General features: G+C 47.9%; 1 protein-coding gene across 2 annotated transcripts in view; it reads right to left on the bottom strand.

The window, feature by feature from the left end:
* The window catches only part of MDGA2 (MAM domain containing glycosylphosphatidylinositol anchor 2), a 504154-nt gene that overhangs the window by 406665 nt on the left and 71625 nt on the right, over positions 1-25864 (bottom strand). The window lies entirely within an intron of this gene.

The following is a 25864-nucleotide window of genomic DNA, read 5'->3' as shown; positions in this document are numbered from 1 at the left end:
GGGGGATCCAGGCCGTGTGCCCCTGGGCACCAGGATCTGAAACCCATCACAGGGACACAATCACTACTAATTGAGGAACGAGCTGACCACCACCACTTGGACCAAAGGGCTTGCCAACCTGAGATGAACGGGCATGGCCCTTGACTGCTGTGGTTCCATCCTCACAAATTCGGGCATCCGGACTTTGGGAATTCTCAGTTGTTGTCATTCAGGGGAGGTACACTGTGCAGTGTAGTGGCTCAAGCGACAGCCTGGGACTCAGGAGACCCGGGTTTGATTCCCTGGATTGCCATGGAAACTCACTCCAGCTGTGGAAAAGGCAGAACTGCTCCTTAAGCATCCTAACTTTCCAAGACCCTATTAGGGTCATGGTAAGAGAGTTGCTCTTGAGAGTCCCCTGGACTGCAAGGAGAACAAACCTATCAATTCTAAAGGAAATCAAGCCTGAGTGCTCCCTGGAAGGACAGATCCTGAAGCTGAGGCTCCAATCCTTTGGCCATCTCATGAGAAGAGAAGACTCCCTGGAAAAGACCCTGATGTTGGGAAAGTGTGAAGGCAAGAGGAGAAGGGGGCGACAGAGGATGAGATGGTTGGACAGGGTCATCGAAGTGACCAACATGAATCTGACCCAACTCCGGGAGGCAGTGGAAGACAGGAGGGCCTGGCGTGCTCTGGTCCATGGGGGTCACGAAGAGTCAGACATGACTAAATGACTAAACAACAGCAGCAAAAGACAGTTCTGACTTGACAGCACACATAACAACATGAGCAGTTCAGAGGAAGACCAAATCGTGCTCCAGCAGACGATGACAAGGACTTACTTCCCCAGACTTTTAAATCACAGGATTTCTTGGGATGGCCGCTTGGGGGTTGTAAGCCCTACAAAGATCTGCAAGCACACAGTGCAGGCAATGCTCAGAGCCTCCACGGGGCTTCGAATCGTCTGATCAGCTGTTCCATGGGAGCTCCTAAATTCTCTCCGACTTTCCTCTGCTCATGAGAGTGCTTCACACCCTATATTCACCACAAGGCTTTCCATAGCTGCAATCTGAAGCATTTCTGGATTTTCTGGCCTACGAGTATCACATTTCTCCATGCTGGGAGTCCTACCTACCATGGAGATGGCTTATGAATCCTTCAATGCGACGCACTTGGGAGAAAACCCTACATGGGAAGGATTCAAGGCTTTGCTAGGCTTCACTCCTTTCAAACATCCTCTTCCTTCCCCAGAGCAAGCGGGGAGTTTTCTGAGGACGAAGCTTGGGTGCAGCTTGGCCTAGGTAACACTCAAAGCCCCTCTGATGGTGGCCTTTCTCCCAGGTGAGCCACACTGAGGTACCCGCAAGGTGTCTGCTGGAATGGAGAGTTATGGTATTTGTAGTCCAGAAGATGTAACAATCCTATCCCTAGCCATGAGCCTTCACTAGAACATAACAGGCCCGCCAGGTATGTGCCTCTCCAAAGCCACGGGCCCATCTGTTGAATATCCACTTCAGAGGCTATCTCCACATGGCAGTAAGGGACCACCTTTGAAATATGGCTGTAAGGCGACAACAAAACCCGAGTGGCAATTTTTGTACGCAGGTGAGTCACGATTCAGTGCAACACAAAGGATAAACCTCTCTCCTTTTTTTTTCATTTACAAGGATCTTGAGCAGCCCGCATTGTCAGGATGCATTTGTGTCCCTGGACTGGAATAGAAGCAAAAAAGGAAGCAATAAAGCCAGCCTCAGAAGCCCTTTTGAAAAGTTTAAAGGAGAGAGCAAGGCTGTACAACTCTGCCCGACAAAAGGTCAACTAGATTCAAAAGACGTCGGAGATGAAAGCCGAAGGAGACGCAGCGCTGGACCTTCTCCCGGGGAGGGTTGGCGTCCTTAACCCCTGCTATACAGGCGAAGCCGTTTGCTGTAAGGCTTCACCCTTTTTGCTGTCTACTTGGTCACCGGAGCGAGCATCACCAAGGGGGGCAAGTGAGAAGCTAGACTTGAATGAGTCCCTCCTGAGGGGAGAGCGTGTCTGTCTGATTTCCAGGGCTGGAACTACCTTCTCCAGAAAAACCAGAATGAAATGTGCTGTGACTTTTGTTCTAGCCCATGACGCCAAGCTGAACTTCAGTTCAAAATGGCACCCAACCTCGTAGGTTTCTGCTCCAGTTTTTATACAAATGCTACAGTTTCAGGCAATACAGGAACTCTCCTTCCCCTTCCACACACACTAGTTGTCTGCCTGCCACATCCCCTCTTCACCATCCCTACTTCGCTCCTCCGTCAACAGATGGGTTTTGCAGTACTAGCAGCAAGAATACCTTGAACTCTCTTAATTCCAGAATGGGAGGCCAGTAATTACACAGACACTGTTTTTTAGACAAAAGGAAGAAATAGTTCTTCGCTCGCTGCAAGTTGTGGACGTCCGGGCATCAGTGAAAAATGAACTTGGATCCTCTCAGCCCACAAGGCTGAGGGAAAGAGGGCTGACATGAGCCAGAGACCCTTTAAAAAATATCAATGCCCTACGATGCCCCAGTTGGAAGAGAGGAAAACTGTCCTCTAAGCACAAACGGAGTGGGGAACATACAGGTTTGAGTAATGATTGCATTAGGACAGTGTTTTGGTTTTTGATTAATTATTTTCTCACGCAAGCTACGGAGCGCATTAGTCTGACGAGGGCTTCCTTCATCTCAGGCGATCATGCAATCATTTGCAGACTGAATTGCATACATTCCCAACATGGACTGTTGTCATATCTTCGATTTCCCACACACACACCCTTTGTGCCTCTGGGCACACACGCAGAGACCTGCTTCCCTCTTTTTTAACCTGTATTTAAATTTGCAGATCCAAAGATGCACACAGACACCTTGTTTAAAAATGAAAAGAGGGAGCCGGAGTGGGGCACAAGGCTTCATGACATGCCCGTGGCATGCTTATCCACACCAGATGAAGACACGAGGGGGGGGGTTGTAACCACTGCCACAGATTGTGTGACAAGAGGGTCCACACCTGTTCACAGCTAACCACAGGTAAATGCATTTCCCCATTTTCTTGCAATGGTGTCGCCGTAGCTTGTGAAGGTTCTAGCCTTGCCTGACAAGGTCAGAGAAAAGGCTCTGCCTTAAATCCTGAATACCTACCACCCGTTCCCAAGCAGTTCCCGACCAGAAGTCCTCAAACGCTGGAGGACATCATGAAGCCCTAGTCAACCTGGGCAAAAGATTGGACACCACACCTTAAGAAGGAGGAGGTTGACAAAGGGGAGCAAGTTCAGAGGAGGGCAACAGGGAGGATCAGAGGGCTGGAAACCAAGCCCCATAAAGAGGAAAGAAGGAAAGGACTGGACAAGTTTAGCCTTGAGGAAATAGAAGAGTGAGGGGAGATGATAGAATCGTCGTTTAGTTGTTAAGTCGTGTCCGACTCTTTGTGACCCCATGGACCAGAGCACGCCAGGCCCTCCTGTCTTCTATTGCCTCCCAGAGTTGGGTCAAATTCATGTTGGTCGCTTCGGTGACACTGTCCAGCCATCTCATCCTCTGTCGTCCCCTTCTCCTCTTGCCTTCACACGTTCCCAACCCTAACCCTAACCCCCTTCATGGATTGCTGCCTTGTCGTGGCGAAGGGGCTTGAGCAACTCAGAGAAGCTATGGGCTATGCCGTGCAGGGACACCCAAGACGGACAGGTCCTAGTGGAGAGTTCCGACTAAACGCAATCCACCTGGAGTAGGAACCGGCAATTCCACTCCAGTATCTTTGCCAAGAAAACCCCATGATCAGAAACAAAAGGCTAAAAGATGATAGAATAGCACTTTTCAAAGACTTGGAAGGTTGATCCTACAGAGGAGAAGCAGGATCTGTTCTCCCTTCTTCTAGAATGCAGGTTGAAGCAACAGGAATGTGGTCTTAGGCTGAATATCAAGAAAAACTCCTTCACTGTTAGAGCAGGACGACAATGGAAACCGATGACCTCGGGAGGTGGTGGTGGTGAGCCCTCCAACGTTGGAGGCATTCAAGAGAATATTAAAGACAACCCCCTGGCAGATCACCTTTGATATGGATCCTCTGCCTTGAGCAGGAGGGGGTTGGACTCCATGGCGTTCGAGGCCCCCGTCCAGCACCACGACGCTGCGATTCTATGATCCCACAATATTTAATGCAGAATGACAGGCCCTGCCTCCACAACGTACCCCTTCAGCATTTGTAAAAAAAGTATAGGAGTTACAGAGACTCACAGCAAGGCCTTGAGACATGCAACCATCTCCGCCCAGCCTCCGGCCCATCCTGACCCGTCCAAGAAACACCACCCTTACGAATTCCAGGATCAGACCCTCTTCTCCTGGGCTGCCACACAAAACAGAGCTGTCCGTCCTGTCAAATCTGCCCTTCCTGAATTTCCCGGCGCAGTTCTGGGCGCCAAAGGATATCCGAATGGGTGCGGAAAATGTGTATTTTCACAGGAAACGCGTTTTCCATAGGACTGTTTTGAAGTGAATGCATTTTAAAGGATAGGATTTTAAGCATGTCTAAGGGCGAATTTCCACGCAGATGGAAACAAAACAAAGGCCAACGAGGGACAGGGAAATCCTGAGGCAAAGATGTGCTTGGTTTAGGGGGGACAGGATTTGGGGGTAAACCTCTTCTGCCAGCCTAAATCCATTTCTGCAGCCTGAAGGGTCTACCGCTGGGTGATTTCAGCAGTCTTTGGCTTCTGCTGACAGGGATCAGTGGCCGGCAGAACGGCTGTCCTGGCACTCCTCTTGGCTAGGAGAAGGGACAAGCCGGGGTGGATTAGGTTTAGGGGTGCATCAAAAGAAGGAGCTGGGCTACTACTCCAGAGACGAAACCCCTCCAGGCCAGAGAAAAGAGTCAACAGGACGCTAGTGTTAACGTTGAGCCGGGACCAGGGGAGTCCGAAGCTATTTCTGACATTCCCAAGCTGGGAAAGGTTTGGATTCAACACAGATCCAGTGGGCCTAACGTCGGCGCGGTGAGCCCTTCCTTAGCCATTTTCGTCAGCTACGACTACACCCGACTGCAGGATGAAACACGGTGTTGTGGAGTTTTGAATTTTTGGTTAGATCCCTTTAGCCGCTCAACAGAAGTGCAGGGGTGCACAGAACAGAATAGTTTCAAGTTCTCCAGAGTAGTCCACCCCTTTTTCATAGAATCATAGAATCACAGAATAGTGAAGTTGGAAGAGGGCCTCTAAGGCCATCAAGTCCAACCCTCTGCTCGAAGCAGAAATACAAATCAAAGGTTACCTGCCAGGTGGTTGTCTTCAGTTTCTCTCAAAGGCCTCCAGTGTCGGAGGGCTCACCACCACTTCCCGAGGTCATTAACCGGCACTTACAGTCTCAATAATTCATTGACACGCTTGTAGGAGGAAGGGTAAAATTACCGACAATTAAATAGATAATCACAGAACGGGGACGTGGTGGTGCTGCGGGCTAAACCGCAGAAGCCTTTGTGTGCTGCAGGGTCAGAAGACCAGCAGTCGTAAGATTGAATCCACGCGATGGAGTGAGCTCCCGTCGCCTGTCCCAGCTCCCGCCAACCTAGCGGTTCGAAAGCATGCAAATGCGAGTAGATAAATAGGGACCACCTTGGTGGGAAGGTAACAGCGTTCCGTGTCTAAGTCGCACTGGCCATGTGACCACGGAAGATTGTCTTCGGACAAACGCTGGCTCTATGGCTTGGAAACGGGGATGAGCACCGCCCCCTAGAGTCGGACACAACTGACTAAATGTCAAGGGGAACCTTTACGTTTACTAAATAGATAAAACAGCAAATAGACAAGCATTACTACCTTCAACAACAGACCTAAAGAGACTCATGGAGAGGGAAAGAGCATGGAGGAGAAAGACAAGGCTCTGTTTGAACTCAGAGGTGTGAAGGAGTGATTGGCTAGCGCTGGACAGATGGACCGTCACCCTCCCGGCCACCTCTTCTCTAGGCAGCATGCGAGGTTGTGGAAACTCCCAACAAAGGGTGAACTCCAACAAAGGGTGAGTCAGGCAGAGGAGATATACCATCCTTGCTTCATTAACCCGTTCGTTTCTGTTGAAAGCAGAGCTTGAAGGAGTTGAACAGATTGGAGAGAGAGAAGGAAAGCGAGGAGGAGATGAGCGGGTGAGAAATATTTGTCAAAACCTGCATCTATCTTTACCATTGTTTCCAAAATATACCTCAACCCTCCTTAGCCACCTGTCTGTGAGACTTCACACTAACAGCAGGTCGTGACTTTTTTGGGGGGGGGCAACTCTCTGACAATTTAGAGTGAGATATTACACACACACACACACACACACACACACACACACACACACACACACACACACACACACACACACACACACACTCCAGCCCATATGTCACACAAGGCTTCTGGCATTTCCTTTCTCCTGTTGTCGATGAGATCTGAGTAGCCTTTTGGCTTCCCATGAGGCTCAGACTGGATTTTTTTTAAAAAAAAAGGTTCTCAACAGCATCAGGACCTCATTCTCTGGCTGTATTCTTTCAGATTACCCAATTTTATGGCCCTGCTAATATACCAGCCAGGCGGGTTCCGGAGAAAGAGAACACCAGCTTAGAATCATTTTGGTCACAGACATTTTCACTGTGCAGGGAATCTATTCTCTTTTCGTTCCCTAAACGGATGACAAATCCCCCCATTTGTGCTCACTCGCAGACACTGGTTTACCACCTCAATGAGGACCACCACCACCACCACCCCATATCCGTTTCCTGTTGAATGACTCGCGGATGTCTGGATCAGGTGGGTCAACCCAGGCCCCATCCCCTGTACCTGTGGTCCCCACCTGTCTTTGCAGACCCCAGATCTTCTCGGCCAACATATATTTTAATGGATCAGAAATGGAGAAGGGCCACTCCCGCAATCCCCAGGGGAATTCTCCCCGACCCATCAGAAAACGGGTGATCCGACATTCCAGTCCCTTCCAGCATTTTTTTTTTAATTTTTTAACTGTGGGCTGTGATTAGTGTTGCCAGATACATGGGTACCAAAAGGAGGACAAAGAAAGACAAAAAAAAAAAAGAGGACAGAGGAGGATGTATTGAATGTTTCATTTGCATTGTTCCGGATTAAACCCGCAATCAATACAATTTTATTACAATAGCTGCCAATAAATGTCTCTTAGTGAATCAACCAAGGAACAGTCGTGTTAAAGAATAAAAAATAAATTCAATTGAGGCTTTTTTTTTCAAAATTTCCTTCCATCTCTCCCTCTCCCATCCAAAATTATAACATAAAATATACAAAAGCCTGACATTTTAAAGGTTTTTATCTTTGCCTACCAGACAGAGACATTAGGCTAAAAAGGAGGACATGTCCTCCTTTTGCCGGACGTCTGGCAACCCTAGAGCCCGAGACAGGGTCGCAGAAGAGGAAACAGCCGCTCAGATCCCCAAACCCCAGGGGCCAGAAATTCACCTTCCCCTGCCGGAGCAAATCAACCAGTGTGGTTCCGGGTGGTGGTGCTCAGCCACCAGCTGAAAGGGGTCTGCTTGCTGGCCTGGTTTTCTGGCACTTCCATGAAGCCACTGCCGGCATGTTTCCGAGGAAGCCTTGCTCTCTTTCCAGACAAGTCTCCCCCACCGCCGTCGCCGCCGCCACCACCGCCAGATGCTCAGAGGGTGGCCCGAGTGGCTTGCCACATAAATTAAAGCAGAAATGCTCCCAACCGATATGATCTCTGCTTTTTCGAGTGCCCAGGAGCTGAATGACTTATGAGGAGGAGGCCTGCCGGGTGAAGTTAATAAATCTATCTCTGTCTGCATCGAGGCTCAAGCGTCCTAATAAGTCAGTGGCAAAAATGCTAATGCAAGCATTGGCCGCAGCCTCTCTCTCTAAAGGGAAGGCAGGGGAATGCTGACGTTTATTTTTCAAAATGGAGAGAAAGAGGGAAGGAGAAAATCTGCACCGTTTGCCAGCCACCCTTCCGCAAAGGCAGGTCAGTCTCGCCAACTGGCCTGTCTTTCTGGATCACGGATTTTTCTTTTTTAAGGGCCCAATTTTAAAAAGCAAGGCGTAATGCCCTATTTATTTAAAATGTCTTCACCCCACCTTTTCTTCTAAAAAAGAACCTAAGGCGGCTACATCCCTCGCTCATCCCAGATCATGGCTTCCCAAACGGAAGATGGCCTCCTCCAAAAGCGACCGAGGCAGAAGCGAAACAGCTAGATCCCAACCTTCGGCCATCCAGCCTTAAGTTGGAGGGAGCTGGGATGTGAGCACAGCGGCATGGTGACCAGCTTCATTAATTCACTCCCCCCCCCCTCAATGAACTTGTCAGGTGGACATGGCTTTTCTCCACCCCACTCGGTCTTCACTACAGCCTTCAAGGTAGGTAAATCTCAGGAAGAGTTACCCGCCTAAGGGCACCTAGGGAGGCGCATGGCTCCGTGGATGCTAGATCCTGTAGCTCTCAGATCCCCGGATAATACTCTTTAACCACTCCACCATGCAGCCTCTTGCAGCTTCCCCACAGCTGCTTCCTACATATCTGTTCAGCAATGTTCAGTTGTTTAGTTGTTGAGTTGTGTCCGACTCTACATGACCCCGTGAGCTAGAGCACGCCAGGCCCTCCAGTCTTCCACTGTCTCCCAAGGTCGGGGAAAAGGCGCCACCTTAAATCCTGATCACCTACCACCCGTTAGAGTAGACCAGCGGTTCCCAACCAAAAGTCCTCGAACGTTGGAGGACATCATGACGCTCCATTCAACCTGGGCAAAGGCAAAAGTGTTGGTAGCTTTGGACGCGGAACCTTAAGGAGGAGGTTGACAAATGGGAGCAAGGGCGACAGGGAGGATCAGAGGGCTGGAATCCAAGCCCTATAAAGAGGAAAGAAGGAAAGGACTGGGCAGGTTTAGCCTTGAGGAAAAAGAAGAGTGAGGGGAGATATTATGATTGTTGTTGTTTAGTCGTTTAGTCCTGTCCAACTCTTTGTGACCCCACGGACCAGAGCCCGCCAGGCCCTCCTGCCTTCCACTGCCTCCCGAAGTTGGGTCAAATTCATGTTGGTCGCTTCAATGACGTCCTCTGTCGTTCCCCTTCTCCTCTTGCCCTCACTCTTTCCCAACATCAGGGTCTTTTCCAGGGAGTCTTCTCTTCTCATGAGATGGCCAAAGGATTGGAGCTTCAGCTTCAGGATCTGTCCTTCCAGGGAGCACTCAGGGTTGAATTCCTCCAGAATGGATAAGTTTGTTCTCCTTGCAGTCCAGGGGACTCTCAAGAGTCTCCTCCAGCCCCACAATTCCTCCAGCGCCACAATTGGCAATGTGGGACATCTTAAATCTAGGACCACACCTGAGAGGCATGCACCACCTACGATCCGGCCTGCGGGAAGTCACAGCGCTCCCTGAATGACAGGAATGACATCTCCGGACTGGAAGGAACTGGGATGGAGGAGGGATGCAGCGATGCAGCTTGACAGCCGGGAGAGGGGCGTCGAGAGGCAAATGTTTGTAGACGCTTTCTGCCGACTTCACATTTCAACAAATAATCTCCAAGCATCAACAAATATGTTTCCTCCTGCCACTCAGCTGTCTCTTCCACCGGCTGGGGAGGCATCAATGTCAGATCTCGGTTTGTTCGGAGCTAGGTTTTAAAACGCAGGCCTCACAAATGCCTGGAAAGAGCAGTTTATGAGGAAAACAGCATGTTTTCTCCTAAATATGCCTCCAGCAGTTTTTTCGTTGTTGTTGTGGATGCCTCGGGTTTAGTATTTGTGTGTGTGTGTGTGTGTGTGTGTGTGTGTGTGTGCAAGGAAGAGTGTGTTTGAAGAAAAACAACATTTCACTGCAACAAGAGAGCCATTGAGCAGTCATGAAAAGAGAAGTCCAGTCAAAAGCATCTCACGAGGGGCGAGAGGGGGGGAAGAGGGATTGAGGCAACTGTAACGTCCTTTGGAGAGATGGGAGAAATGATAACGTTGTCGAAGGGAAACCAAGTCGGGTGTAAATGGAAAAAAGAAATTATATGAGAACAGAGGTGGAAGAGACGCGAAGACCTTTCTCGCAAAAGTCCAGCAGGAACAAAGCGAGGCGGGTCCATCTTGCCTCGCCTCATACCTGTGCTCCAAAATGAGAAGCTTCCATCTGTTTTATCCTCACCCACCAGGAGGGAGGTGTCTTCTGTTGCTCTCAAAATGGGGAGAATGAGTTTGGGAAGAAGCACATGCACACAGACACCCCTACACACAGAGAGAGTTCAGAAGAGAAAATTAGTCGCTGTTTTGTTTTGTGCAGGGGAAGGGAAACAGAGAAGGCTTGCTAAATCCCGACCCTCATCCGTTTTAGCTCTTTATGACACCACAAAACACATCCAGGAGGAAACGGGGCAATCCTGTAAAATCTGTCGCTTTCTGCTAAAACGGAGACACGGGGCTTGGCCAAAGCCACCGTAAGCCCACAAGAAGGACTGCTGGATGTGAAGGAGACACAAACACCCCATCCAAGGCTTCAAAGGAGCCAACGCCTCCGAAGCGATGTAGCCATCATTCCAGTCGGCCCTGCATTACTTCTCTACCGCCCTGGCAGAGGCCAAGAAACCATTTGAGAATGGAATGAAATGCCCGGCAGTCTTTGTGGGCAGGGGAACAGTGACGTGATTTCTCACGGGGAGCCCCACTAGGGAGTGAGAAGGATTCCAATTGCAGGAGGCAAGCGTGCCAAAATCCTTAGTTTTGCAGCTTCAGCTCTCCGCCTCAGGGTGGAGGGCCTCAAGGTTTACACCACTGCAGCTTCCGAAACCCCTTTGTCACAGAGTCGGGGTGAGCTTTCCTTGGCTTGAGCATCTGCCTCCATTAATCACCCCCTAGTAAAAGTGATATTCATCCATAAGTGGCTTCCATTCCGCTCAGTCCTCTTCAGATCTGATTGATGAAGCCTCTGAGTGCATCAGTCCTCCGGTTAATGCAATATCCCTTTGACAACAAAGAGCAGGATAACTCCGAAGAGCGGGATGGCGGTGAAAGGGGAGGGTGTGCAGGCATTTTCTAAGAGGAGGGGTGAAGGGAAACACACTAGCCCTGGGGGAGGGCAGGGGGAGGCCAGAGGGAGTCTCCTTTTCTTTGACAACCAGCAGAGAGGAGACCACAAGGGAGGTGACGGGATCCCTTCCCATGCTCAGAGGAACCAGTTCCCCCTCTCTCTGTCTCTCTCTCTCTCCCCCAGCCCAACTCAAACACTAAAAGTGTGGTATCCTGGCGCAAGACTAGGATTATTAATAATAACCTTTGAACTGCACAGCTGGAAGCTACCTTCTGGATTATCAAGTCCAGGTCCCATCAAGGAGACCCAGTTGGGGGGAATCGGACTCCCAAACTCTCGCTCCACAGCCAGGGACCTAAAATGCTGAGCCACCCAGCAGTTTCTAGGCTCATTTTCTTCCTCTGACGAAAAGGCCCCAAAATATTCCCCTCTCTCATGGGAAGAGGAGAATAATTATCTGGTTCTTCCTCTGTGCCCTTTGAATCCTACCAGTTACCCCGTATAGATCCTGAAGCTGAGGCTCCAATCCTTTGGCCATCTCATGAGAAGAGAAGACTCCCTGGAAAAGCCCCTAATGTTGGGAAAGAGTGAAGGCAAGAGGAGAAGGAGACGACAGAGGATGAGATGGTCGGACAGGGTCATCGAAGCGACCAACATGAATCTGGCCAAACTCCGGGAGGCAGTGGAAGACAGGAGGGCCCGGCGTGCTCTGGTCGGACACGACTTAACAACTAAACAACAGCCCTGCACATGATATGCAAAAAGACAGCAAGTTTCTACATGATGCGACTGTGGAGCACGTCCTTCTGTTGCCCCAGGGCTAATGAGCAATATCTGTAGGTGATGAGTCTCAAACCGTTCCCGCAGGGTTTCCTTGAAGAGAACTGTGGTGGTCCAGGACAGCGGGGTCAGAAATGGGAACGTCTTATCCCAAAGGACTGCCGGGATCTGCCATCAAGGCTTTGGGCCTCTTCCAAAACAGGAATTCATTCCACGAAAAACGGAATCCTATCTCCCAGGACCTTCTAGGGATGAAGGTTGCAGAACGAGGAACAGGGAGGAAAACCACATGAACAGGATGGGAGGGAGGAAGAGAGCATGACAATGGCAACTCGAAGCTGGGGGGGAAATACAGAACACAAGTGAGATCTGCCACTTTATTAACAGCTTTGTTAAAAATTAATGGGAACACATCCAAGGAAACAGTCAAGAATCAATAAAAGAGCTGCTTTAGATTAAGAACTGTGTCATCTGGCGAGAGGTGGGGAAGACAAAACCCAGCCAATGCGGTAGGGGACGCTGGCAGCGTTATTTTCTTGGCCAGCATCTCACTTGAGAGAAGAATCAAGACCTACCCGATGTGTCAAGGCTGAGCAGATTCAGCACCCTGTAGAGCAGAGGTTCCTAATGTCGAATAACTCGTGTGTTCTTGGACTGCAACTCCCAGAAGCCTCCACCACGAGCTGGATCCTTGGACTGCATTTCCATGCTTGGAAATCACGGGGTTACCACTGAAATTTTATTTTTCCTTTCCCTGACCAACGTTTGTCAATTTCCCTGATCACCATTCAAATATAACCGCACCTTTTTTAAAAAAATGAACTGGTCGTGTTGCATGAATGCAAGTCTTAATGGTTTTCCTATCTGAACTTGTACTTGGCTTTGAGCCTAAGCATATTGCCATGGACTGCTGACTCGATTTAATTTTCAGGTTCTTCTGATGTCATGGTCCTTGTCCATGAGACTCCACAGCTCTAATTCCCATATTACTTCGTTCAAAGGTTTTCTAGCACACTTTACAACAGCCTTTGCATTTATCTCCAGCAACTGGTGATAGCCATAGTGTGAAGTCAGGATGAAGTCTGAAAGCCAGCCAGTGCTTATTAAAAAAACAGTCCTCTTAGAAGCCATCTTCAAAATGTTGTTTCAGATACAGCCTTACGCAGAACACCCTGCCTGACATCAAGAGGTTAGCAGATTTGTTTTCTGGCAAGGAGAAATTTTCCAAATCTGGGGAAGTTTCACATTCACTTTCTGGTGCCACAAGGTGTATTGAGCAGATCTGCAGCAAGAAAGGAGGCGGAGTCTAAATGCTTGCAGATCATTTCTGCAATCTGGAGAAGCAGACAACCCACACTTGCAACCTTTCTGCATGGGAGAACTTTTTAATGATATGATCAGGGAGATGATGACTATTTGCTTAATTCTGCCTGCTCCTCATTGATTCAGGCAGTCCCAATGCAATAAGGCCTATTAACAAGGATTCCTTACGGACTTTTTCCATCACGGACCCAACGGAGTCCCAAAACGGTGCCCCCCCCCCCGGTTAGGGCCACCCTGCCTCTCCTTTCTGCTTCTGGTGCTGCTGTGGTTTTGCACGATGGGCCATGCTCTTAAACTGAAACGTCGAACAGAAGCGCCAGGCTGTTTACCGTTCCTCTCATCAGTCACAACCGTATCTACTGCTGCATCACAAAGATGAGATACCCAGAAGGATGTGAGCATCAGTTAACAGGTCTGCCAGCAGTTGCCAAGCTGGGCAAACCACCCTTCAGACCTCTTGCCCGAGATCATGAATCACGGGTCTGCCCCATTTAAATCCCGGCCATCCTCCAGAAACCTAGGGGTGTACAAGGGGTTGGAAATCCCTGGTTTCATTCGTGGAGTGGCACCAGTACATTAACGAAGCCATCAGCCCCAGTTTGATTTTTCATGCTCGGATAGCATTCTGCACATGCACCGTTTCGAATTAATCTTACAAAGCAACTTAAAAGTTTCTGGGATTACAGGTGATCAGAGGAAATAAAATACTGGTTCAAGCCAAGTCTGGTTACAGCAACCAGAGAGAATGGGAGAACTCCACCCCACCTCAAGCACCGTCATCTAATCTTCTATTCTATGTACAATGTCACAATGATAATAGCTGACTTACACAATAATAATAATTGCATACTGTCAAGTCAATTCTGACTTATAGTGACCCTTTTCAGGTGTTTTTAGATAAAGAATACACTGATGTAGTTTATCATTGCCTCCTTCTGGGAGAGACCCCAGACTGTGCAGCTTGCCCAAGGCCCCACAGGTTAGCTCTTCTCCAAGGAGTCCGTGGGGGGGGGAATTGAATTTCCAAAATCTAGCACTGCAACCAAGTACCTAAACCACTGAGGTATCCAGACAATTAATAATCATGTGCTCCAACATTGGAGGCATTCAAGAAAAACTTGGATAATCACCTGGCAGATATGCTTTGATTTTTATTCCTGCCTTGACCACGGGGTTGGACTTGATGGCCTTGTAGGCCCCTTCCAGCTTTACAATTTTATGTGCCATCCAGTCAATTTTGATTCATGGTGCACCTTTCTAGGTCCTTCCAGAGAGAGAATGCTCCAAAGTGGTTTACCTCCTTTACCCACTGAGCTAGCCAGCCAGCGACATCAATTACAGTACAGACAAGAAGGGATTCTTTAAGTGCTGGTTGTGTGTGATAGTAGTCCTAGAACGAGCTGGAATTTTCAGCATGCATACATTACTGAAACAGCGACGTCTACGCTGGCTTGGGCACGTTGTGAGAATGGCTGATGGTCGGATTCCAAAGGATCTCCTATATGGAGAATTAGTGCAGGGAAATCGCCCCAGAGGGAGACCACAGCTGCGATACAAGGATATCTGCAAGCGGGATCTGAAGGCCTTAGGAATAGACCTCAACAGATGGGAAACTCTGACATCTGATCGTTCAGCCTGGAGGCAGGCGGTACATCACGGCCTCTCCCAATTTGAAGAGACCCTTGTCCAGCAGGCCGAGGCCAAGAGGCCGTCCCGAAAGCAGCAAAATCAGGAAGCTGGACTGGGGACAGATTGCATTTGTCTTCAGTGTGGAAGGGATGGTCACTCTCGAATTGGCCTTCTCAGCCACACTAGACGCTGTTCCAAGTCCTCCATACAGAGCACGCTACCATAGTCTTTCGAGACTGAGGGATGCCTACCTATGGTTGTGTGTGATGGTCGCAGCAGGTCTCCTTTCCCGCAGCTTGCAAATCAAGCTTCTTTCTTTTTCTAATTGGTAACTAGGCAATAAGGAGATCCCCCACTGTGGTCTGCATCATGATTTGGAACACGTTGGTAATTTCCCCACAGGACAGATGAGCTGCAAGTGTTATCCCTGGGCCTAAGACTTTTGCAATGGTAGAGCAGCTTTAGGCTCCTGAAACGGCCTGGTTTGCCTTTTCTTTCCATGTCCAACCCTATGAGACACAACAGCACTAAAAGGTGCAGGTTTTCCTCTAGTTATCCGGGACTTCCATGTGAAAGTCAAGGAAGGCATGATCAGCAGTGATGGTGGCGGCAGCAGAGGCGGGGGGGGGGAATTAAAAAAAGGTAAGCTATTGAGACCTTAGTCCCTTTGCTGAAAACCTTATTATAATCTATATTTCACTTCCCTATCTATCTTTTTAGGGGACGGAGACACACACACACACACACACACACACACACACACACACACACACACACACACACACACACACACACACACACACACACACACACACACACACACACACACACACACACACACACACACACACACACACACACACACACACACACACACACACGACCGGCACATTATATAAGCTATTTTAAAATCAGTCTTTTATCCCCAGGATTCATACTTTCTTTGACATGCTTGTAGTTTTTTATGCCTTACCGGGCATTGCATTTTTATGCTTATTTATTGTAAGCTGCCCAGGTGACAGTGACTGAAATCCAACCGCTCACTCAGCTCAGAGTAGGCCTGCTTAAATCAATGGGACTTACGGAGGCGCTGACTCACCAAATTCCCATGGATTCAATGGGCTGAGCTTCAGCATGGTGTTTATGGCACACCGATGCCGATCATCGAAAACACCCATCATCATCCATGCTTTTCCGTCTCTAAATGTCTAAATGCTGCCAGCCTTCTCCGTAAGTCCCATATCTAGGTTCTGGTCTTCTCTTTTAAGGAAAAGAAAAAAAGCACATCTTTTTATACTTGCATGAATGTGCTGGTTTGCTGCTCTGAAGCAATATGGCTTGGTATAAAGACATTTGTCATTTCCAACAGGAAAGCAAACTAGCTCTTATTAGGTGATCTCACTCTCTGGATATCTGGAGCAGCAAAAAGCATTACCCAGGCTGGCCATTGTCCATTCTGACTGGGGGCAGATGCGGGAGGTGAAGTCCATAAAGGTGAGTCCTTTGAGCTCTCTGTTACTCTGAAACATTTTTTTTATCCATTTAGGCCAAGACAATCTGATCTCTTCAGTTGCTTTCTTCCTAAATCCATTTAGCAAATCCATTCTCCTGCTGAACATGGTGTCAAGGCTTTATCTCTGATTCCTCACCATCCCCGTGCTTTTTTTTTGGGGGGGGGTGCCTTGACAGAAACACACAGAAGCACAGTCTCCAAATCCCATCAGGCATTAATTCCCCACTATTCAGCACTCATTAGGCCTCATCTGGGGTCCTGCATCCAGTTCTAGACACCGCACTTGAAGAAGGATGCCAAAAAAATGGAGCAAGGTCATAGGGCAACAAGGAGGAAAGATAGAAAGAACTGGGCATGTTTAGCCATGAGAAAAGAAGACGGAGGAGAGATAGGAGAGCACTCTACAAATCCTTGAAAGGTAGCCCAGGAGAAGAGGGGCAGGATCTGTTCCTGGTCAAAGTGCAGGACTCATAATAATGTGCTCAAGCTACAGGACAACATATTTCGACTGGATATCTGGAAAAACTTCTTAACTGTTAGAGAAGTATGGAACTGGAAACAAAGACCTCAGGAGGTGGTGAGTGTTTCAGCTCTGGAGGCATTCAAGAGAAATTCAGTCAACCCTCTGTCAGATCTTGAGAAGAGAAGACTCCCTGGAAAAGACTCCTTGGAAAAGACCCTGATGTTGGGAAAGTGTGAAGGCAAGAGGAGAGAAGGGGCCGAAAGAGGACGAGATGGTTGGGCAGTGTCATCGAAGCGACCAACATGAATTTGACCCAACTCCAGGAGGCAGTGGAAGACAGGAGGGCCTGGTGTGGTCTGGTCCATGGGGTCACAAAGAATTGGACACGACTTAACGACTAAAGAACAACAACTATCCGATCTCCCATGATCTGGATTCCTGTCTTGAGCAGGTGGCTGGACTCTATGGGCTTAGAAGCCCCCTTTCAACTCCATTATTCTATGATTTTTGGCCAAATTGTGCCGTCTCTCCTTTTAATCTTGGATGCTCTCCTGCATTCTCAAGACATCCCCCACCCCTTCTTTTAGGTCCTTTCTACCTTGAATCCTTTACAATGCTACCTTCACTTGGTTCTCTTACTCTCTCCTCCAGATCCAACTTTTCCGGAAAGCGTAAGGCACGACCACCTGGTCTCCATGCCCTCTCCATCCTTTTTCTGACATATGCCACCAATTAAGAGTCCAGGTTCCACGTTTTTTATGGCTATCGCCCTGAAGCTAAGAACTCTGCCCGGGTCAAAATGAGGAGAAGACTGTCTTGCCGCTACTCTCAGCATGAAGCCCTCAGCCTCCACTGTCAGCCCGGGATGAGAGTAAAGCGCTTTTTATAATTTAACCCATTCAAACCTTGCGGAGAAAGATGTTTTTATTATCACCACTATTGAGCATCAAACATCAAACCTCCAAAGCAAGAAAAAAAAAAGGAACCACCACATGGTGAGAGATAATTCCCAAAATAAACAATATATATATTCTCTTTCAAAATTATGTAATTCATAACCTTTTCCTTCAGGGCATAAACCTAGATCTGAGCTACTCAGGCCCTCTGATCTGAGTTTAAACATGGACCCATGTGGTGGAAGACGAGTTAAAAATAATGAATAACACATGCAGAACTCTGAAAGTTTTCAGGTTCTCCTTTGGGAAGGCTTGTTTTTTGTTTTAACCACACTCCATTTCAGTGCCTCGCATGCCAGGATCCTACCCAAGCGGCCCAGCGCTTACGTGTCTCTTAACCCTGACTACCAAGACTTCACGTCACAACTGATGTTTCAACTCCAAAAAACCTCGTAGAACAAAAGGAATGTTCAGCTTAAGTCATTTCATCCACCAGCTGATCGAAGCCGTAAGATGATGGATTGACAACATGCCAGTGAAGCTGTGAAAGAGTTTTGCTCAGGGGCAAAAGGCATTGCTTTCATCTGGTACATGAGGATATTGTCAACTCCCAGAGATGTATGTTTCTGAAATGCTATGGCGATTGTGACCTAAGAACCTCAGAAGAAGAGCCCCGTGCTGGATCGGGCCGAGGGCCACTCTAGTCCAGCTCCCTGGATCTCACCGGGGTCCCATCAGATTCCTTGGGGAGCCCATGAGAGACCACGAGATACCTGTTTCCTGATCCCCCTCTCCTGCATCTGGCCTTTGGAGGTCCCTTCCTTCAAAGCCTGGAGATTGTACCTCCCCATCATGGCTCGTCACCTGCGATGGAATCTTCCTCCAGGAATCCATCGAATCCCCTTTGAAAGGCATCTAGATGCTAGATGCCATCCCCTCAGGAGACCAAATGTGAGATGCCTCCACCAAGGAAGAAAGCCATGGCCTTGAGTCTGTACAAGCTCAGCAGGATTGCTAAGGAGAGAAACTTTGGGAGGCTCGTCCATAGAGTTTCGTTAAGTCAGAAACAATGGAAAGGTCCTCAGTAATAAATAACCCCAATCCCTCTTCCTCACATAGGATTGCTCAGGCTCCATTATTATTTTGCATTCTCTTTTCTTTTGAATGGTGGTGCTGGAGGAGACTCTTGAGAGTCCCCTGGACTGCAAGGAGAACAAACCGATCCATTCTAAAAGAAATCAACCTTGAGTGCTCACTGGAAGGACAGATCCTGAAGCTGAGGCTCCAGTACTTTGGCCACCTCATGAGAAGAGAAGACTCCCTGGAAAAGATCCTGATGTTGGGAAAGTGTGAAGGCAAGAGGAGGAGAAGGGGACGACAGAGGACGAGATGGATGGACAAGGTCATCGAAGCAACAATTATGAATCTGACCCAACTCCGGGAGGCAGTGGAAGACAGGAGGGCCTGGCGTGCTCTGGTCCATGGGGTCACGAAGAGTCGGACACGATTTAACAACTAAACAACAGCAAAAAAGCAGAAAATAAGCCCTAACCTAAAAATAAGTCCTAGTATGATTTTTCAGGATGCTTGTCATATAAGCTCCACCCCAAAAATAAGCCCCACTTAAGTAACACCCCGCCTTGTGCAGCAACCAGAAGAAGATGAAATCATTATATTTGAATAAATGTAGATTGTTGTACATGAAAAAAATAAAACATCCCCTGAAAATAAGCAAAAATTAATATAAGACCCTGTCTTATTTTCGGGGACACACGGTATTAAATGGAGGTGCTAGCCTAATGGAACAAACATGAATCTGACCCAACTCCGGGAGGCAGTGGAAGACAGGAGGGCCTGGCGTGCTCTCGTCCGTGGGGTCATGAAGAGTCGGACACAATTAAATGACTAAACAACAACAAAAACCTCTTTTCTACACCTTTCCCTGGTAGCCTGGAAGAAGGACTGGCACCAGGGAGGGACAGCTTGCTTAGGAGAAACCCTGCAAGGGCCAACGCTTCTTTCCACTATCCACCAGGGCAGGAAAAGACTGTGCCAGGTTTAAAAACACAGTACGACCACCTCTTGCCTACGAGACACAAGCCGCCTGCGAGCCAAAAAGTGTAACAAATTGGCATCCCAGCGCGGCACCGAAGCATCCATTTCCACGGAGCGAAACTGACATCCTTCTCCAGTAAACACTTGAGGACAAACCAAGGGCAGATATTTTTTTTAAAAAAAAAAGTCATACCATAATAATAAAGTTAAAGAGATCTCGAGCTGGCTGGGAACATCTTCATTCCTTCTTCCCTTTTATGGGGAAGCAGAGGGGGAGAAAAGAAACACACTACACACCACCCCTTTTAAATGTAAAATATCTACGCCGTTGTCACTTTGGTGTACAAAATATATTTGCAGCGAAACAAGTGATTATCATTTCAAACCCCTGAAATGCAAACCTCTCTGAGCCGGAGTTATTAAAAACCTGTGATCAAAGCTGGCATGAAAATTCTAAATAATCATAATTTAAAAAGGGGAAAAAAGGGTACCCCAGAAGAATCTTAATCTCGCAAAGGAAGAAGTTGAGTCGTGTGTGTGTGTGTGTGTGTGTGTGTGTGTGTGAGAGAGAGAGAGAGAGAGAGAGAGAGAGAGAGAGAGAGAGAGAGAGAAGTTATTTGTACTTTTTTAGTCTTAAGGTAGAAAGATTCAGCTAAAATATGGAAAACGGAGTAGCATGAACATTACCCATGTTCAGGACACTGAGAGAAAAGAAAGGGAAGGAACTATGGAGATTTGTCTTTTTAACCTTTCTCCTACTCATGTCTCATAGCGTGTTACTGAGACTGTAAGTGCCAGTTAATGAGAGAAAAAGGGGCGGCCTAGTCTGGGAACTCTGCAGTGCGAATCTCTGTACTTCTGCTGGGCAGTTGGTGGAACTAAATGGAAAATTCAAAACTGTTTTGACATTAGGCCAAGTCTGGGCAACATGGGACTTCCAGAATCCAAACAGGCTCAGAAAGTCTCTCTCTACCTTGTCATGCCATATGGGCAATCCAGCCCTATTTGAGAGACCCCGGCATCCTTAGGGAGCCCCATCCCCTCATTGTTTTAGAATTAGTCTTGCACAGATTTTACTTTCTTGGGCTCCATGATCACTGCAGATGGAGACAGCAGCCACGAAATTAAAAGACGCCTGCTTCTTGGGAGGAAAGCGATGACAAACCTCAACAGCATCTTAAAAAGCAGAGACATCACCTTGCCGACAAAGGTCCACATAGTCAAAGCAATGGTTTTTACTGTCGTGATGTACGGAAGTGAGAGCTGGACCACCAAGAAGGCTGACCGCCAAAGAATTGATGGTTTCAAATTGTGTTGTTGAAGGAGGCTCTTGAGAGTCCCCTGGACTGCAAGGAGAACAAACCTATCAATTCTAAAGGAAATCAACCCTGAGTGCTCACTGGAAGGACAGATCCTGAAGCTGAGGCTCCAGTACTTTGGCCATCTCATGAGAAGAGAAGACTCCCTGGAAAAGACCCTGATGTTGGGAAAGTGTGAAGGCAAGAGGAGAAGGGGACGACAGAGGATGAGATGGCTGGACAGTGTCTGCGAAGCGACCAACATGAATTTGACCAAACTCTGGGAGGCCGTGGAAGACAGGAGGGCCTGGCGTGCTCTGGTCCATGGGGTCACGAAGAGTCGGACACAACTTAATGACTAAACAACAACTCTTGCACCCCCAACACCAACACCCTAATGACCTTCTTCTTCTTCTTTTGGGTCTGCCAATGAATAAGTTCATTCTCCCTCCCAGCCTAATTGCTTCGTGGGGAACAGTAGAATTTTGAGTCCTAGGACCGAGTTTGAAACACATCTCTGGTAAGACCTGATCATAACAAGCTGCTCAGGTCCCCAACCTTAGATACCAGTGAATTGTGGCTTCTGTGATGGGGCAGTTTATGAGGCCTGCAGATTTTATGGCTCTTCTCTTCCCTTGGATGCTACGAGCTTCATTCACCAGCCACATCCCACCTAAGTCTTGACGGAGCTCATTCTTGAACTACACCTTCACCCGTCTTCACCAAACGAACTGTATCTCATGTGAACGCTTCAACGGCACCCAGACAGGTCTGCGCGAAAAACCTCCAGAGCTCGGACAGCATGGTGATCCTCATTATTGACTAGCTTTTATTGTTCTCTCCTGTGACTTGGGAAGACGATTCTGGATGTGCTTGAGCAGGGAAAGTTGGCAGGGTATGCTGATGCAATAAACTGAGCTTGGTTCCAAACTTGTGGCTTAAAAAATATACACATTGTTTGGTTTTTAAAATCTCTTGAACTGGGTTTACTGTTTCTCTGAATTCTGTCTGCAGTCCTCTCTCCTCCTTGATCCGGACCAGATTGTTAGCCTTTGCTTGAAGTTTTCACAACGGAATTTGTGTCCGTCTCACTTTCTGCTTTTTTACAAGCATGTTCTTCTCCAATGAACTGTGAGGTGTTTGTGAATATTTGTCAAATCGATGTCGTTTCAGCCCTTCCTATTTGGTGAAAAATGTTTGCATCTGATTTCCACAAAAATGTGCCCCAACCCGCAAAAAAATGTGCAGAAGATGTACGCTACCTATTTCCTGATAAGGAATCTTATCAAGATTTCTGGACCCCAGTTTCTCTCTCACACACAAATCCATTCCAAAGGACTCACTATAATAGATTCTTTAAGGAATTGTGGTCTCACTATACATAAGGCAGATTGGCTCAGTCAAGGAAAACAACGTCTGGCATTTTCAAGAACGGAGAAGGCTGTAAATGGCAGGAAATTCTGGACAATGCCAGTTCAGAGGGCTGTTGTCAATTCCGCAGCGACTTGACGGTACATAGAAATGTGAACAAATTATATTCCTCTCATCACAACTGCAAGAGGAAGAGGAGGAGGAAAAAGAGAGAGAGAGATATCAGAAGTCCATGTGTTTCGTGCTAAAATAGAGTACTACCATTGCACGGCATGTGGGAATCTTGTGGCGTTTCAGTCTGCTTTTTTTAAAAAAAAAATCTGAGAAATGCAAGTGTATGTTCACAACTGTGCAGAAATGCACGTCTAAAAATAGTGTGACTAGTCACAGCTGCACAGCACTGTAGGTGCCGCACAGCCCAAAAATAGGCAGCCTTCCAAAAATGGCACACAGAGGCCTGTCAGTAAGTAGGTCCCCCCACCACCACACCCCAACCAGCGGCTCCCTCAGGAATTAACTCGCTACAGACACGGATCCTGCTGGGAATTGAGGTCCCGCGTTCTAGAAGTCCCTTGTTTTCATCAGTTGAGGATACTGCAACACCATGAGACACCCCGACAGAGATTTCTAAGATCGGTGGTTTCCAGCAAGAAAAAAACGAGACAAGGAGCTAATTGGTTTGTTCGTTTTTCCTTAATCGGGGCCTTTGAAAATTGCGCAGAGTGACTTTGGATACAGCCCACGTTCCTCTCCTTTGTCAAGTTCAAAGTTTGACACCTTTGAGGAGGGATCCACGTACAGCAAACGCTGAACCGCGGGGCTGATGGTGGTTTTTTTAAAAAATTGCTGAGGACCCAGTTGATACATCAGCTCCTTAAAGCTCCATGCAAACAATGCATCAGACTCCACAGAGTAGGTACCTGTGGTGCAAAGCCCATTCTTTCTAACAGGGGAAGCCTCGTCCGATGTGCCAGGAAATCATGCACGCCAAAGAGAGGCGTTTTGCATCTCTTTCGCGCTTCAAGGATTTGCATGCCTCATGCACAAGAAAAACACCACCATAGGAACATACTAAAAGTGGCCACAGGGAGAGAATTTTTTATTTATTTATCTATCTATCTATCTATCTATCTATCTATCTATCTATCTATCTATCTATCTATCTATCTATCTATCTATCTATCTATCTATCTATCTATCTATCTATCTATCTATCTATCTTTCCGACCCCTACCCCACCCACTACTCTGGGCGGCTTACATTCCGAATATTTAACAAAATCTAAAACAAACAATATCTGAACAACGTAAGAAACGTAAGTGGGAAAAGGGCAGGAGGGCTGTGCAAACCACACGCAGCCCAGGAGCGCCAGACCGGCGCCAGACAGTAAAATACCCTGCGGCCCAGCAATGCCATCTCTGTGATTTACATCCTATGAAAGAGATGGCCTTCTTCAGAAGCAGAAAACACCCTTCCTATTTCGAAAGGAGACAACAGAACCTCTGAACATGATTAGAATACGAGCAGGGAAGAACCGCTAGGATTATAATTAGGATTCAGAACCTAGGCACCCTTCTTCAAATATATAACCAGGTCATCTAAGCCCTATTGTTATTGACCATGAACACAAGTTTACTTCAATCCAGCTTTAGAAGAGAGGAACTAAATAAAAACAAGATTTTGGTGAAGATCTTCATGTACTTCTCTTAAGCCAAGCGATGATGGCGGCCAACAGATGGAAAGACATCTTGGCTGGTTCCACGATTCGCAAGCAAGGCAAGCCAGCTTCCGTCCCTTCAGTGAGAAGGTCCAGGCATCAAATTTGGAGAAACATGGACACTCCTTCTGAACGCAGGGCACCGATAAGTGGTGACTTAACACAGACCAGATGGGTGGGATATAAATCAAATAAATGAATGAATATATAAAATAAAATAAATAGGCCACAACCTGGAAAATCTTGTCTTTGAGTGGCAGCTGGCAGCCATGCTGGATAAAGGGAAGTCTGCAAACAGGAGGCTGAAAAAGTAACTTTTCCAGTTCTGGGACACATTCCGTAGGAGGCAGCATCACCTCCTTCAATCACTCAGGACAGAGAAACAAATGTTCCAGTTTCACCAGTGACTCTGATTCCCACCTGTAATCGTCCAGAAGTGTCAGCCTCTGTTCAAACAGTGCACAGATGGATTGCAGAAATTTTGGGGTTCTTCACTCAGACACCACCAGCATTACCCCCACCCCACCTCACTTCCAGGGCTGCTACCCAAGACCGTTCCTGCAAGATGGGTTCTCCTCGTTGACAGCCACTGCCATGGAGGGAATCGGGGGAAGCATTGTTCAGCGGCGGCAGCTGGACCGCCTCGCCTCCTTGCTTGTCTGCCGGAATAAATGGAAAACCTATTTAGCGCAGGTCTTTGGGGCACAGGGATTAGCAGACCTCTGTCAGAGGCAGTTAGCCGGTCCCCCATCAGGGAGCTGGGGGTATGCATTTATGAGGGAATTAAGATGTGAATGGGTTCCTCGGGGCAGTCTGAACGCTGCCAGAATCCTTCCTGACGGCTTTCCTTAGGTGGAATGGACGAAGCGATTCAGCTCAGGCCGTTGGCCTAACAGCGGCCAGCTCGGCCTCAGCAAAGAGTTTCCAGCCAAGAGGATGATGAGAGAGCGTCCCCGTCGTGGTCTCTTGTCTTCAAGCAAAGGGCCTGTTCCAAGTGTCTCCTTCCATCTCATGGCTCACCACCCGATCTTCAGCCCCACTTTGGATGAGCTGATCTCCCGTAGGAAATAAAATTCCGACGTTCTTGGGAAATGTCCACCGCTCAGGGAAACAGGCGGATGTGCACAGAGGATGCTCATTCTGTGCTAGCATCCGATCCTGTGGATCACCAACCACAGGCAGTCAGGCGCCCACCATCCAGATGAGAAGGAGCAGTTCGTCTGGGGCACAGAAGTGGCAGTTGGCCAACGGCTGGACTGAGATTCGACCCCCATTTCCTATGACAACGGGATCAGCCACTGCTCCCGTAAGGTCACAAAACAAGGCGAGGAAGAGTAACAGACACCACCAGGGAGGCTCTCCGCATGGATGCTGGATCTACACCGCTCCTTACATTGAACAAACAAACTTCAGAGTGACAGATAATCTTTCCCACTTATCACAACAATACATCCACAACAAAAACAGGCTGATCACCCTATCTCCTGAAAAAAAAACAAAAGCTGTTTCCCACAGCTATAAATACTCCACTATCCAACAAACAGCAACACAGCATGGACAGAGTTCCTACTCCAGTCCTCTGAAAATGCTGGCCACAGAGACTGGTGAAACGTCAGGAAGAACAACCTTCAGAACACGGCCAAAGAGCCCGGAAAACCCACATCAACCAAACTTCAGAGCTCCTTGCCAACCTTCAAATGCTCTGTCTAAACCCAAGCTAAGGTAGACCCATTGCATGAAGGAGATTTACAGAAGTCAGTGCTCTTCAGCACTGGCTAAAGGGAGCCTACTCTTGTTAGAACTAGCAACTGGACTCCAG

This window comes from Pogona vitticeps, chromosome 1, assembly GCF_051106095.1.
Source record: "Pogona vitticeps strain Pit_001003342236 chromosome 1, PviZW2.1, whole genome shotgun sequence".
Taxonomy (NCBI): Eukaryota; Metazoa; Chordata; class Lepidosauria; order Squamata; family Agamidae; genus Pogona; species Pogona vitticeps.
The sequence above is the reverse complement of the archived record's forward strand: the minus strand, read 5'-3'. Positions and strand labels throughout refer to the sequence as shown.